Source organism: Protopterus annectens, chromosome 8.part0 (genome assembly GCF_019279795.1).
Source record: "Protopterus annectens isolate FY-2018-M chromosome 8.part0, PAN1.0, whole genome shotgun sequence".
In the NCBI taxonomy this organism is placed as follows: Eukaryota; Metazoa; Chordata; order Ceratodontiformes; family Protopteridae; genus Protopterus; species Protopterus annectens.
The window spans coordinates 50,600,304-50,615,926 of NC_056741.1; the positions used below are offsets into that span (position 1 = coordinate 50,600,304).

At 40.1% G+C, this 15,623-nt stretch overlaps 1 protein-coding gene across 2 annotated transcripts in view; it reads right to left on the minus strand.

Annotated features, from left to right (window-relative positions):
- The window catches only part of ATN1 (atrophin 1), a 1,096,428-nt gene extending 1,094,620 nt beyond the window's left edge, over window positions 1–1,808 (minus strand). Inside the window, exon 1 of one of the 2 annotated variants that reach the window (XM_044079598.1) lies at window positions 1,262–1,808. The gene's annotated coding sequence lies outside the window, so the exon portion shown is untranslated. The remainder of the gene's footprint in view (window positions 1–1,261) is intronic. The other variant, XM_044079600.1, reaches the window with a different exon arrangement.
- Between the last annotated feature and the right edge of the window lie 13,815 nt (window positions 1,809–15,623).

Genomic DNA, 15,623 nt, shown 5'->3' on the forward strand with positions numbered 1-15,623 from the left:
AAAAGTATAAACAGATTTCACAAACTCGATTGCTATACAAGTTCTCCATTTACTCAGATAATGTAGCTTCCCTTTGGGAACCTTAAGCAAAAACTTGGAAAGGGGTGGGAGTGCGCTCAAAATCTGCAGAGACAAGGCTACGCCATATTGTGGTGCAGATCTAAAATGCATTAATATAAAATGTGACAGTACACATGTTTACAAGTGCACAAACAAAAAAATGTCCTGTTCACAAGCAAAAAGGTGCTTTTTTGTTATACTGTACTCTCTTTTTCCATCATGGTGTCATACCTGCTTGACAAACCGTTTTGCAAACCTCACCACACATGGATGCAAATGTATACATATATGCATATTATAAACACACAAACTTACAAAAATAAATACACAGGTAAACATCCACAGATGAAAATAAACAATACCTATGCCGCAAACTAACCCAAGCAATAAAGGCCAGTAATAAGAAATTCCTGCAGACCTCTTTCAATAGTACCAAATAAGACAGCCTCCACTCCACATTTGATATTACTAACACAACAAACCTACACCAACTTAGAAAATGGATGCTCCAAAGCAGAAAATGGATACTAAAAATCCACTGTCAATTTCTGTTCATTGCATGTTTTCATGGACCACTAAAATTAATATACCACTGAACGCACAACAAAAAAAAAAGTGTTCAACCCAACACCTCTCATCTTAATGCTGCCTCTCTAATACACATAAATAACACGTGAATACATGAAAAGGGAACCAAAAAGTATCCATATTGTGATACTGAAGAACGTGTCCCGGGCCTTAGTGGGTTAATAAGCTTGTCCTGGGTAAAGCAACATGTCACTATGACAGCCCATTCGTTTGTTCAACTGTAAGGTGTAGAAGAAAAAAATCTCAACTCCTATCAAATAAGACAGTCGAGACAGCGACACAGCTAAACAAAAAGATTATTTAAGATAAAGACTAAAAAAATCACCTACTGAGTCAAAGGCAATACATCGACATGCTATTTGCAAGTAAAACCATGCTTATATAATTCTACCAAATGCAATATTTTAGTAACGATTACCGGGAGAGTATTAATGCACTACAACTGAGAAATTACGGATACGTTATAAAAAGAACTGATGTACCAAGTAAGTGCAGCATGTAACGGGTTAAGCAAAGTCACAACCAACATCATTTCCCATCCCCCACAGTCTCCGTTAAAAAAAATAGCCAAGTTGAATGAGGTAACTTCACAAAATAACGTGGGATCCCTTACCTAGGAGGGCTTTTTGTCTTCGTTTATATATTTCACCCCTCAAAAATAATCCAATTACTGAACGCTTTTTTCAGTGGTATACTCCAGGTATTTGATGAAAAACGCAAACGCATTAATGTACATATTTCCAAAGGCATCCAATCTCCATGGGGAGGTAAAAGTTAAAAAGATGAAGTGGAACTGGTCCCTATTCCTTCCTGACAACAAACTCCAAACCCTGTCTGCTCTGGGTAAAAAGCTCACACTGTCTGCAGGAACTACGCTCAAAGCCGCACTTTTTTGTTATACAGTGTGTGTGGCACAAAGGGTGGAGGAACACAGGGAGGATGAATTCACATGAAAAAAAAAAAAAAGAAGAGCCAGACTTAAACATGGCCGACGCCACCACTTCTTCCAATCCTCCTAGTCCCCTCAGAGGTAAACAGGCCAGCGCGCTCCACCAAACACATGCAGGTACATGTGTCTGCGCGCACGCGCCCTTACCCCAGAACAGTCGACGGCACGAGCCTCGGAGAAACACTCCCCCGCCACCAGTGCGGACTCCAGGAACTCGCTGTCACAAAGCAGCAACAACCGACTGTATAGACAGAGGACGGGCACGCGCCAGGCGACGTGCAGGAGCGCCATACGTGTGCGGGGACGCGCATTGCCGTATCTTCCCAAATATAAGTCGCTTTCTAGAGGAAACGAAATTTTCAGGAGACTGCTGTGCTGGTAGGCATTGATGTGGCTCAGTAAAATTGAGAATGGTCATGTAGGAACAGGTCATAGCATACCTTTCAACTGACCTTAATTTGTCTCAGAATGTTGCTGTAGCCATTCTCATCTTTCCTAAACCTGGCAATTTTGGGAGAAAATGTGAAAGAGTTATACCTGACAATGATTTAGGTTATAGACATGTCTCACCTCAGAAAGTATATATACTAATTCATGTTTTATTCCGTTAACGTTTCAAGTTAAAAGTATTAATGTTTTATAAAGTGCCCGTGATTATTTCTAGGTTTGCCCACTATTTTGGGGGTAAGAGTTTCCAAGCTATGGCTCATAGCAATGGAATGATGTAGGACTTCCTTTCAGATACTATCAAAAGTCCGTATTCTTTTACAGAAACTTTTTTTTTTGCTTTACATTTATATATCTTGATAAGTGGATGGGAAATAGGAAATACACCCCGGAGATCACTTCTGTGTTTCTGCTGGAGAGTGGCACAGGAAAATACCTTTCTTGGGTGGCGTAAGCTATGGAAACTTGCTGGCTAGGCTTACTTAGGCCCTTGGGCCGATAGCCTAGTACCTATGGACCTATATGTAAACAATTATTTGTATACAGTACATTGTTTTGTAATATTATGATGTAACCCGGGTTGAGCCTGTAAACTGGTAATTGATTAGTGATCTACATCGATAAACAAATTAAAATAAATAATTAATGGATTTGTTTGTTTTTATTCTATAACTTCTGTCTGATGTAAAATGTATGCTTACAGCAAACATGTTTGGAGTAAATGAACAAAGATGCAAAGACCTTTCCAGAAAGTCATCTTGTTTAGCAGAAAGAGACACAAGATGTTAAAGGCGCTGGTGGGTGGGTATCTTGTAAGTATCTGCAGTCAAGAAACAGTCACTTCCTCAAATCACTTAATGTTTCTGACAATAAAGGAAAAGTAGTTAATTATTTATTGACTGGGTTAGGTCGCTGATCCATCTTGGACTTTGTTTTCAGCCACCATCTGGCCTGAGGACAGCCTATTACTGCAGATGGAACAGTTCCCTACAGGGCTATCATGATAACAAAATGACAGAACTTTTTAAATGTCAGGACCTGGTATGATGTACTTGTTTGTTTTACTAGATTGTAAATGAACTGGTCCAAAGACCCTTTTTAGCCACATTCCTGACCTTTCAGACACAGGGATAAATAGGAATTTGTAATAATTTACAATCATAAGGTGTATAAGTATACAACTTGCTTAGTAGTTATTTAAAAGGTCACTGATATGTAGACAGGTGAAACAGTAGATATGTTTTCCAGTAGGACATATCAGCATTAGAAAGGGCCTGGTGTATCAATCAGTAGACAAGACTGTTTTAGTCAGTATCTGTGTGACAGTTAGTAATACTTAGCCATAGGCTGTGTTTCAGCATGGCAGCCATTTCTAAATGACAGCTGTCAAGAAATTGCAGTCGGAAGGTCTTATCTTGGAGAAATTTCTTGCTATAATATTTAGATCACAATGGATGGCCAGCTATGAATGCCCTCATCCTCTGATTCATCCCCCTGTTCGTTGTCACTGTTTACTAAGTCATCAACACTATAGAAGAACAACTGCCAGGACCAAAGTAACCTTTCACTCATTTAAATGTGGTTGGAAAGCTTCTATGTTAATACAATTGGCAAATACTGCATGACCAATAGTCACAGAACAGAATGGTAGCAATTATGTCTTGGAATACTTGTTTAAAGTGTATTGGGAACTTTTAGAAACATATTTGTCTTAAAGCTACTTTAATTTCTCATTCTATTCCTTATCTTACAGCTGCAAATAATTTTGCAAAAAATGAAGTTAATTGTGTGTTTGATTTTTTTTTAGGTTCACGGTTTACTCATTTTTTATAACACCACCCAGAAAATGATGTCATGTTAGGCACTATGCAGTATTTTTCATATTGTTTCAGTACATTGTGGGTAAACAGAAGCAACTTCTTTTTTTGCAGATAGAGATACGTATTTACTTTGTGGTTTGACTACTAATAATCATTGCTAATTTTAAATGTGAGGTGTTCCACGTTCAATAACTAGCTGACAAATTGACTTTATAGGAAGTAAGAAAATACAATTAATGTATTTGTCATGAAAATACAGTGGTTTGTACATTAATTTCGGAAGTGAGCCATTGTGGGTTTGGTGTTTCATGATATCATGGCAAGCATTTTCATCTCAGAAAAAAATCAGGGCACCATTCTTATCAACAAAATAAAATGCAAAACCAATGTACTGTCTATACCAACAACTGTACAATTCAGTTCTGTATATGGTGTGAAGGCTGCCAGCCTAACCCAATAGAATTGTGCAGATAATTCTGTCATTTGTATATATAAATGTTGAAATACAAGTTTTTCTTAAATGAAAGAATATGCTGTGAAATGTTGAACTTAAAACAATGTAGCAACATTGCCCTCTGCTGTAAAGAAAGCTAAGTCAAGCATTTCTTGTCTGTCCTTTGAAGTTAAAATAGTTTCATGTCTGTCCCTTTGAAGTTAGAGTTTGGAGTTGATGAGTCTGGAGTGAAGCATCCTGCCTATTGTTTTAACTTAAGGAATAATTACTAGAGTTTACATGTGAAATGTCTTTTATTGATGTAGTTTCCTGCAGGTACAAGATAACAAGAATGTAGTATCTGTTAGCCTGAGAACCCCATGAAAGTGTGAAATGATGTAATGGGAATCATTCAGGACTGAAAATAGCAATTTAAACAGAGAGAATCAGAAGGCATTAAGCATTTTTGTCTTGAACATCCAACTTACAGCACTGTCTTGCTCATATGTAAGTTATCTTAGTCTTGTGTTTTCTTTTAGAAATAGCTAGGAACTAGAAAGATTAGACTGTTTTTTCTGTGATGTCAGAACTGTACTACTGAATTATTTTAAGTATTTCTGTTTGATCTCTGAACTCTTGACTAGCACTGTGTAGTAGAAAGTATTGTCTTGTGGTTTTAATTATTTATTATTAAATATTTTAAAACCTTTCAACTGTGGCTGTTTTGTGTAGAGATAATTTAAGCTCTTTAGAGTACTTGTATGCCTTTGGTAAAATTGTATAAAGCCACTCCTATAGCTTTAGCCCTGGGCTATACTACCAATTGGATAATAATATTGCACAGTAATAATTGGACACCCTTTTAAGGGCCTTTGAGTAGCTGATAAGTATTAGTGGGTGGTGGTAAGTGGAAACTACCCTGTAGTGTGGGGGAAAGGGGCACAGCTGGGGAAACTGTGCCAGCCTTCCCCAGGAGTGTCTGTGTGGTTGTATAAACTCATATCTCAAAGTGTGTGTGTGTCAGCTACTTGGGCAGGGACACGAAGCACTGGTTGGACAGAGAGGGTGCTAGAGGTTTTAGCTTGCCCACTAGGCTGAGATCTGGACCTTATAGCTGTGCCAGTGGGGAGTCTTATTGGGGACCTGGAGAGCAAGGGAGAGACCAGCTGAGACTGACTGAGATCTCTGTGTGCTCTTAAGGGAAATTGCACTTTACTGTGTGTATTTGTTATCCTTTCCTCGTATATGAGATGCCCTCTCTGGTGTTAGTGGTGAGGATTGAGGCACCTTGATTGTTGGGCCAGGGCACGGGCATCGCATATGGTAAAGAGGTCATATCCAACTTCAAATGTTTATTTACACTTGTTTCAGAAAATGACCACTTTGATAGTCTCCTTAACCCACAAGACAAGATTCATACAGAGCTGTTTAGAAGGGTGAAAGGAAAATCAGCCTATTTGGACTTCCCCGTCTTAGAAAAGTGTACCCTGAACAAAAAAGGCTTGCAAAGCATATTTTACGTCTGGTTAGATTGATGCAGTTTTAGGAAACTATGCAAGCAGATTAGATATGACTGAATCTGTATCCCTAAATTGTGCTTTGAAATGTGTAACTAGTTTGCTGCTCTGATTGTGTTATGGCCATTTTCTATGATTATTGCTGCTCTGCTGTATAGAAAATAAATGTTCTTAACAGTGCTGCATTCTACTGACTGAAGGACCCTCTACTTAGCACATATACTAACTTAGATATCTATCATCAGGTTCTATCCCCCTCTCTCTGCTAGATCCCTGAAAGGCTTGAAAGCTAGAAGGACACCTCCTCTGCTGAAACTTAACTGGAAACTTTCCTGCACTGTCCCTCAACTCTGAAAAGATCTGCCAAGATTAATATTACCTTATCCTGTCTGTATGTACTATATTGTTTAGCCATACCGTGTCTACAGCACTGCCAGTAGTCCCTCAAAGCCCCACAATCAACCCTAAAATACTAAACTGGGTTACTCCTATATCTATCTCTAAGGATTTCCTAATGAACATATCTAAGTTTCTAAGCAGCCCTAAAACTACAAGAATAGCAGAAAGTTGACAGAAGAAAGCTTAATGTGTGAAACGGCTGCAAAACCTGATTACTAATAGTATACAACGTAAAAATTGTATACTGAAGGCAAAAACTAGGGTAAGAAAGTATTTAAAAAAAAGCCTCATTGTACTTACATGCTTCTGCAACCCTCCCTGCTCCTGAATTCCACCCGCCTCTACTAGTCCTAAATTTATGGCTCTAAAACCACTCCCCCTCTTTTTAGAACCAATCAACAACTCTCCAAGCATTATCAGGCCCCTCCCTACCTATCCTAATTATCCCTCTACTCATGTTGGTTAAAAATCAAAGCTAATATCTAGACAATATCTTTGTTATTGGCCGTGAAACCTTTCAAATTAATGCTATTATACTGCCTACTACCCATGATGATAATTCCATATCTTCTCACCACCTAAGAAAATCTGTCCTACCTAGGCTACCACTACCCAAGAAGCCAAACCACCACTCCAATAATACAAATTAAATTAGACCACTTAATAACCCCCTTATGACCAACTCCTTTGATACAAAATACAACCAGCCCATTAGATCCAGATATATCAACCCCAAAACCAAGAATTGCCCAAGACTAATATTTAAATTCCTGAAGCTCACAATTAAGACTACATGGCAACCTCACAAGGGATGGGGACATTCATCCAAACCCTGGCGCAACCTCACTAGTCGATCATAGCCACAGTTCTACTATTCCCACTAACTTACAAACTTTAAATAGACCTTTGAACTCACTCCTGGTCAGTCACCTAAATATTAGAAGCTTAAATAATAAGGTCCACCACCTGCATGCACTCTTAGATGCACTGTCCCTAGATATACTTTGTTTTACTGAAACCTGGCTAAAACCATCAATGGCAGATAAGGTTTTACCACCAGATTATAACATAGTAAGGTTAGACTGTACCACTAGGAAGGGAGGAGGGGTAGATGTGCTATACAAAACTACTCTAGATGTGATCTCTGATTTCATACAACCACCCCGTCTTGATAATGCTGAAATTCTCATTACCAAGCTTCAAATTAATAAAAACAAAAGTATTAACATACCCTGTGTCTACATTCCCCCAGGTAATAATGCAAACACCCTAGAAGATATCCTCTTTTGGCTGTCTAGTAACTACCCTCAAGAAACCATTGCTGTAGGAGTCTTCAACATCGACTGGAATATTTGTTCCTCAGAATCTCCGACCATCCATGTAAATCTATACAGATTTACTCAGATCATATCCTCCCGTACTAGGATCAGTAAACCTAACAACAAAGATAGTATCCTAGATTGGATACTCTTTAATAGCCATCCCCACATGTATAGGGCCGGTACCCGACATGAAGACATAAGTGAACATTTTCTTACCTATATAATTAGGCATAAGACTGACATCCCCAACCAACCTACTTACAAAACAATTAGAAACAACAAACACTTTAACCCTGCCAATTTCCAAAATGAACTCAAAGCATGTAATTGGGCAGTCCTACAACATCTACCACTTCTTCAACACCAAATTCCTAGCCATCCTTGATACCCATGCACCTGCATGTTCTGTAAGAACTAAAGCAAAAGTTGCTCCATGGCTTTCAAAAGAAACCAGACAAATGATCTTACTTAGAAACAAAGCTTGGACCACTTGGTGTACCACCACAAAATCCCCCTTAGATCAACTTAGATTTAGATAATTGAGGAACAACACTAAAAAAATCTACCACCCTAGATAAAAGAAAACTTTTACTGCCATTTACAACAGAAGCATCAAAACAATCCACAAAAGTTTTGGGCAGGCATAAATAAACTTATTCACCCAGGGCAATGCAAAACTCCTAACCCCTCGGCTACCATCCAAAAACCTTTGGAAGATATTGCCATTTCCTTTAATAGTTTATTCACAGAAGCTATCAAGTCACTAGCTAACCAACTATCTCCCAGTTGCCCAAGTCCTAATGCCGCCGCACCTAGTTCTCAACTCCCCTTTAACTTTCAACCAGTTTCCACATCACTTATCGGTGCCCTAATCAAGAAACTAAAACATACCACCTTTGCAGCAGATCTGCTCCCAGCTGAGTATCTACAAAAAGCTGAGGATGCCATAGCATACCCACTCTCAATCCTGATCAATAGAACTATATATATATATATCAGAAGCCACTATCCCCTCCATCTGGAAGACATCCCATGTTATTCCACTCCACAATGGGGGCAGTTCACTGAACTGTCAAATTAGAGAGCTATAGCTATTTTGTCACCCCTGGCTAAAATTATGGAGAACTGCATCCATAAACAACTCCTGAGCCATCTCATTCAGCACAATCTCCTGGCTAACTCACAGTATTGTTTCAGACCGTTCCATAGTACAACCACGGCCCTCCTCTCCTTCTCCAATGCTATTAATCAAAACTGAAATAACAGTCACCTTTCTTCTGCCCTCTTTCTTGATTTCTCCAAAGCCTTCGACATGGTCAACCACCAACTACTCATACACACACTTAAAACTATTCCCCTAGATGTCCAGGCTATCCAATGGTTCAAATCTTGTCTGAGAGATAGACAACAGGCTGTACTATGGCAGAACAAACTATCTTCCCTTCTTCCTATCACCCTTGGGGTCCCTCAGGGCTCTATATTAGGACCCCTATTATTTTCTGTCTTTATTAATAACCTGTACACAGTCATCTCAACAGCCACCTGCATTCAATATGCAGATGACTCCACTTTGATTTGCTCTGCCATCTCCCCTTTAAGTCTGCAGACTCTATTCCAAAATGTTTTTAATATTGTCAAAAATTGGCTCTGTAATCTAAAACTCCTATTAAATACTAACAAAATGAAGCTACTGCTTTTGTCCCCCACTCGTAAAGCCTCCTCTAAACTTTACTATAAAATCTAACAATGGCACTGTCATTGTCCCAGATCTCTGTACCAACCTCTTAGGTGTAACAGTTGATAATTTCAAGTTTGATATGCATATTAATCAAACTATTAAAAAAGTTAATAAAAAATTGGCTCAATATACAAGATCAAACCTCTCCTCACTCCACTAGCTAGGACGGTAATTGCCCATATACATCTACTTTCCACCCTCCTTTATGTATCCCCTCTCTTCACGAACTTCAGTAAGTCTGATCTTAAACTCTCCAGCTGCTTTAATCATATTGCTAGATTTGCCACTGGAGCAGCATACAGAACACACCGCTTTCTGAACCTAAAGAATCTAGGGTGGCTAGAATTGCCTATCCAACTTCTGTACAATCAGCTAATAGTAGCACATAAAATTCTTTACCAACTTGAAAACACACCCATACTTACAAAAATTATCACCCCTTACAGCAACCTCAAGACACTTTGCTTATCCAACAAATTAGTAGTCCAAACCCTCAAAAGCAACAACTCATCTGGAGACTCTCTATATGCCAACTCTGTTGGCAAAATATGGAACTCATGTCCTGCTGAGCTTACTTCGGAATCCATTCTAACCCAATTAAAAAAAAATCTAAAACAGTACTTTAAAAGGCAATGGCTATGTCCTTGCTCTAATCTTGACTAACTCTGGCAATATAAACATGTGCTAAAGAGGTCTTTTGGCCACCTCTACATTGCTTCCTAATTATTACTCTGTAACAAATCAGAGGGTCTATATTATGTTATCAAATAGTTACAGCATCGAACATTATATGGTTGAGACCATATGTTTGAAGTTGTAAATATTCGAAAATTAAAGCAGAAATCTCCATAGAGAAGATTTTCATTTACTGCACTGTAGTGCGATCTCAGAGTTGGTATATATAAAGAGCGGGGGTGCAGGGGGAGCATGCCCCCCTGCTTAAAATGTTCAGGTAAGCTTTTCCTTTTTTTAATTTTTTTTGTTTTATTGTCGAATATTTACAACTTCGAACATATAGTATCGACCATATAATGTTCAATGTAAGTATTCAATAACATAATATAGACCCCAAATCAGATTTATATATGACAGAATGAATGACTTTTATCCTATATATTGTATCTGTAACAGTGCTTTAACTTGTTTAATGTAACCGTTTTTCCGTATGTATGTATGGAGCTTTTCTCCCCGGGTCGCCGCTGAAAATGGACAAGTATCCAGTCGGACTATCCCGGTCAACAAATATAAAATAAAATAAATAAATAAAAATAAATAAAGTCAAACAACATTGTAGCAAACCCAAACACATTCTGAAAACAAATCAAACCCACGTGAAAGGGGAAAACTTCATTATGCTATTTCACTCAGGCATATACACAGGTTCATAGGTAGGTAGTAGGCTATTAGCCCTAGGGCCTATATAAGCCTAGCCAAAAAGGTACCCTGGCTTTTGCCACCCAAGAAAATAATTTTCCTGTGGCCTGTAAATTAAATAGCCTCTGCGAGGCTTGAACCCAAGACCCTGCACACCATAGCCAAAGTGATTTACCACTAAGCCATGTCAGATACTGTTACTGTTAACATGCCAGATACAGATACTGACAGATATTGTTCTGTAGATTTCAGATTCAGTGGCACAATTTACTTCAGCTTCTACCACTTTAGTCCGATTTTACAATATTTCACGTATACCAAAGACAATGTAAGCAGCAGCCCTCTTTGGTATTATGCCACACTTTGATTTCTGGAAACCAGGCTCTGATGGTCTTTATCCAAAACTCATATAGTTATGGGATATCTTTTTATTTATTCACTTGGATCACGTTAAAGGAAAATGCCACCGTAGAAAGATATATATTGTTAGAATAGGGTCCCCCATTTTAAAGTAGTTATTAGACATTAGACAGGCTAAAGGGTAAAATAAATTGTTTCATTTGTGCATAAGAAACAGTTTATTAGAAAAGAAAGATAGGCATAAAGTGTGCAGACAGAATGTTCTTTTCTCAAGGGAAAGATACAACCTTGCTAGCTACAGAATGTTCCTTAGCACATAAGAGACAAAGCCTGAGACCAAGGTTAGAAAAAGTAAATAAGGGCCACGGTGGTGCAGCGGTTAGCTTTGTCGGCTCACAGCAAGAGGTCCTGCCATTCGATTCTCAGCTGGAACGCCTTCTATGTGGAGTCTGTATGTCCTCCCTGTGGTTGAGTGACGTTTAAAGACATGCAGGTAGGTGTGTGTGTGAATGGGTGTGCCTTCTTTGAAGGTTGGGCATTGGGCTGGCTACTCGGCACAGTAAAAATCCACTGCCAAATATTAGCTGACTGGAGTTCCGCTGTGGCGACCCATAACCGGGAAAAGCCAAAAGACTGGACTGAAGCAATATAATATCTTGTGTTGAACATAGCAGCTCAGTTTAGGTTTGTAAGTTCTTTCAACCTGTTACCTCTGACAAGATGACAGACACTCGAGCCAGAGGACAGAAGGCAGGTCATATAAAGTCTATTTTAGTTTACATTGTGCCGGACAATCAAAATACGATGTGCAGTAACTTTGAACACAAATTGTTTATCAGTACTGTTAATGAAGACAGTATTCGGATGTTGTAAACATTTAATAAAGCCTTATTAAATGAACTACAGTGTTTGGAAAATTTGTTCCGAAAAGTGCATAAGACTTGGCCATAAAGGGGACACTGGCACCTGTTCAGCACGATCTTTGGTAATTAACAGATAAAGACTTTCATTTCTCATTCTCACTACATACAGTGTTTCCAGCTAATTATGATACAGTACAGTATTATCAATTTTTACATATATATTTTTTTTCCACTCTTTTTTTCTGAGCCATTTTAACACATCAGTATCACGCTGCCTGCATCTCATAGAATTTTAATATGTTTTCTGCAAAATGGCTGCCATTGACAATTGACATATAGGTTCATAGGTTTATACTAGGCTATCTGCCCTAAGGCATTTATAAGCCTAGCCCAAATTTTTGTGGCTTTTATGTGAAAAAATACTGTGCCCATTAGTTTGTTGTGCCTCTGTCCAGCAGTGACACAGAGATGATTTAAACCTATGATCTCCCATCCACAGGTCTAGATTTCTCTTGAACAGAGTCAGCGAGGTGCTCTGCCTCACATGGACCGGGATTTTATTCCACAGCATAGGGAGTCTTTGAGTGATAAATCTATCCCTCCAGCACGTCCTATTTATATCCGTGCTAAGGTTTAAGTCGCTTGCTCTAGTGGTTTTGGTGCATTTGGATTTTTTGAGGTGGAGCATGTCCATTAATTCCGGGTTGGACATGGCCTAGTATGTCAGTCACATGTGTCCTCTGAGCAGAATAGAGCTGGAGTTTCTTCAATCTGGCAGCATATGACAGATTTTGGAGTCCCTTTATCCTTTTGGTGAGGAACTTTTGGGGTCTCTCCAATTGCTGCAGATGTCGGGTGAAATACATCCCGAATGGGGCATTGTACTCGATCATTGGTCTGATAAGTGAAGAGTACAGGAGAACAATGACCTCACTAGATCTGGATGTGAATCCCTTCATGATCAGGTGGGCAATGTAGAAGGTCTTTCTAACCACTTTAGCAACGTGAGTGTCAAAAGAAAGGCCACTGTCAACCTGGGTCCCCAGGTCCCTGATAACCTCTTCTGTGCTTAGTGGATTGCCACCTATATGGTAGCTTGGGGTTACCTTGTTTTGGTATGACTATACATTTTTGGCGTTTAACTTCAGGCCATGGCTCTGGCACCAGCTATCTGTTTCCGTGAGTCCCTTCTGAAGGATATCCGTGTCCGATGCACTTTCTACTATGGAGTTTGCAGTCGTCTGCAAACTTTGTCAGCCAAAGTCCTCCCATGTTGGCCTGTACTTCTGAGCAGTAGATGCCAAACAATAGGGGCCAAGGACCGAGCCCTGTGGGACACCACTTGTGACAGTCTGACATAGCGCCAGCAACTCTAACCCTGTGGGTTCTGTCCTTAAGCCAGTTTGCAACCCATCTTGTGACATATGGGTTTACATTTAAGCTGGTAAGTTTTTCTACAATACCGCAAGGTCAAGGTAGGCTGTATGGACTGCCTTTCCCTCATCAATGGCCTTGGTGACTGTTTCAAGAAGTCGACCAGGTTCAAAAGGCATGATCTTCCCTTGACAAAGCCAAACTGGGTCGGGTCCAATGTCTGCAAGTCCCCTATATCTTTGTTTATGAGCTCCATTATGATCCTCTCCATAGCTTTGCAGACTAGACTTGTTAGGGCGGTATTACAAGTAGGGTCCGGGAGGCGCCTTTGTGGAGTGGGACCACAGTTGCCGACGCCACTCCTTGGGCACGTATCCTGTGGTAAGGCTGAGATTAAACAGCTGCCTTATGTGCGGGTTTAATTCCTCATTTAGCACACCATCCGGTCCCATTGATGCTGTGTTTTTAGCTTTAGAGAGACAGCTTTCACCTGCGCATTTGAGATGTCCGGGAGGCTACACTCGGCTGGGATAGTTATCTCTCCTTTAGGGGGAGGGGTGAAGTTTGCACTGAACCTGTCTGCCAGTATGTTGGCAATGTCTGTGGGTTCAGTGATTTTTGTATCATTTTGGACTAATTCTGAGCATATCTGGGAGTTTCCACCCAGGTTCCTAACATAGCTGAAAAAGGCCTTATGATTGTCCTTTGAATCCATGGCAATTTTTCTCTCAAAATTGGCCTTAGTTGATTTTATGAGTGCTCGTATTTTTTACTAATAATGATCAGGGTGACTTTTATGGATTTTGTTCTATCATGTAATAGCTTTCTCCTCTTATTGTAAAGTTTGTTAATGGCTGGGGTCCACCAGACTGGACATTTGCCCTTTGTGGAAAGAGTCTTGGTTTTATTTGGGATTGCCTGATCCATGCAGTCCTGGAGGTGTTCATAGAAGGCATTTGTAAGGGCTTCGGTTGTGGTTTCCACTGGCTCAGGGGCCTTGAAGGATACCACACCAGTCTTGAGTAGTGTGAAGTTTGCTTTAGAGAAGTTCTTCACTATGGTCTTTTTTTGTTTGGGGTGGGGGCGGGATGTGGATTTCCAGTGAGATTAGTTTATGATCAGATCTCACCAATGAGGGATATACTTCCGGTGTGGAGCATTTTGTCCCCATGTTTGTGACAATGAGATCTAGTATATTTTCTCCTCTCTTGGGAACAGTGACTAGCTGTTCCATGGCATTTGAATTTATGAACTCCAGGAACCATTGGGCTAGAAAGTTAGGGCTTGAGTAATGCTCCCAGTCTATATTTAGTTGAAGTCACCCAATATGATGGTGTTTGGAGATACATTTATACCCTCCAGTGTCTTCAGGAAGGCTGTGTGGGGTTCCTGAGTTTGAGAGGGTGGCCTGTAGCATGCTACAATTTGTAGAGCAGTTTTGCCTATGGTTAGTTGCACCTGGATGGACCAACCTGGAGGTGTGGGTATCCTTTATGAATATGGATACACCCTCCTTTTGTGGTGTGGTCCGCATGATATGAGGTAAAACCTAATAGTGCCGGGTGCTCTCAGGAGCCTTGAACCAGGTTTCAGTTACAGCACAGACATCTATGTTCTCCATACTGAGAAGGGCCTTGCATTTTGAGATTTAGACTTCTGGCATTGAGCAGCATTACCCTCAGTTTCTTCCCATTTTTGTTTTCTAGGGTGGTAGGTTTAGAATTTGAGCCTTGCCTAAAAAGGCACTATGGGGGTGGCAAGAGCCTTAGCCAATATCCGAATCCCAGGGGTGACAGGTGCAAGCATGTCATCCCAGGCAGACAGACACTGGATCCTTTGAATGACACCAGACATTAAGCCAATTGTTAAAGCTGATCATCTTGTCTCTATATTGTGGCATCATTCTTGGTGAAGGAAGGATACTGCTCAGGGTTAGGGTCATACCTGCCTGGGCTACATAATCAGAGAGCTCCTCTATGTCTCTTTTCATGTAGTCCAGGCAGCATGGACAATGACTGTGTCATATTTGTACTTGCCATGGAGTGACCAGTGCTTGTGTTATGTGGCGGATTCTGGCAGCTTACTGTGACCCTCTCCTTGTTCAGCCTGGTGGCAGTGTGTCTGACTATGGAGTCACCTATGACAAGTATGTTTGGTGTTGTGCACACTGCTTTTGTGGTTTATGTGTTGCTTGTGGGGTGTCTTGAGGTAGCAGTTGTTTGGGTGTCTGCTTTGGAGGCCTCTGCTGTTTAGGTAAATTTTACTCAGAGCCGTATGTCTTTGTGTGTTTATGTGTTTGATTCAGTGGAGTGGTAGCATTATGTGAGGCTGGTTTTGCGGTGTGTGTAGTTGCCTTCTCCTCCTGTCTGATCTTGCCAG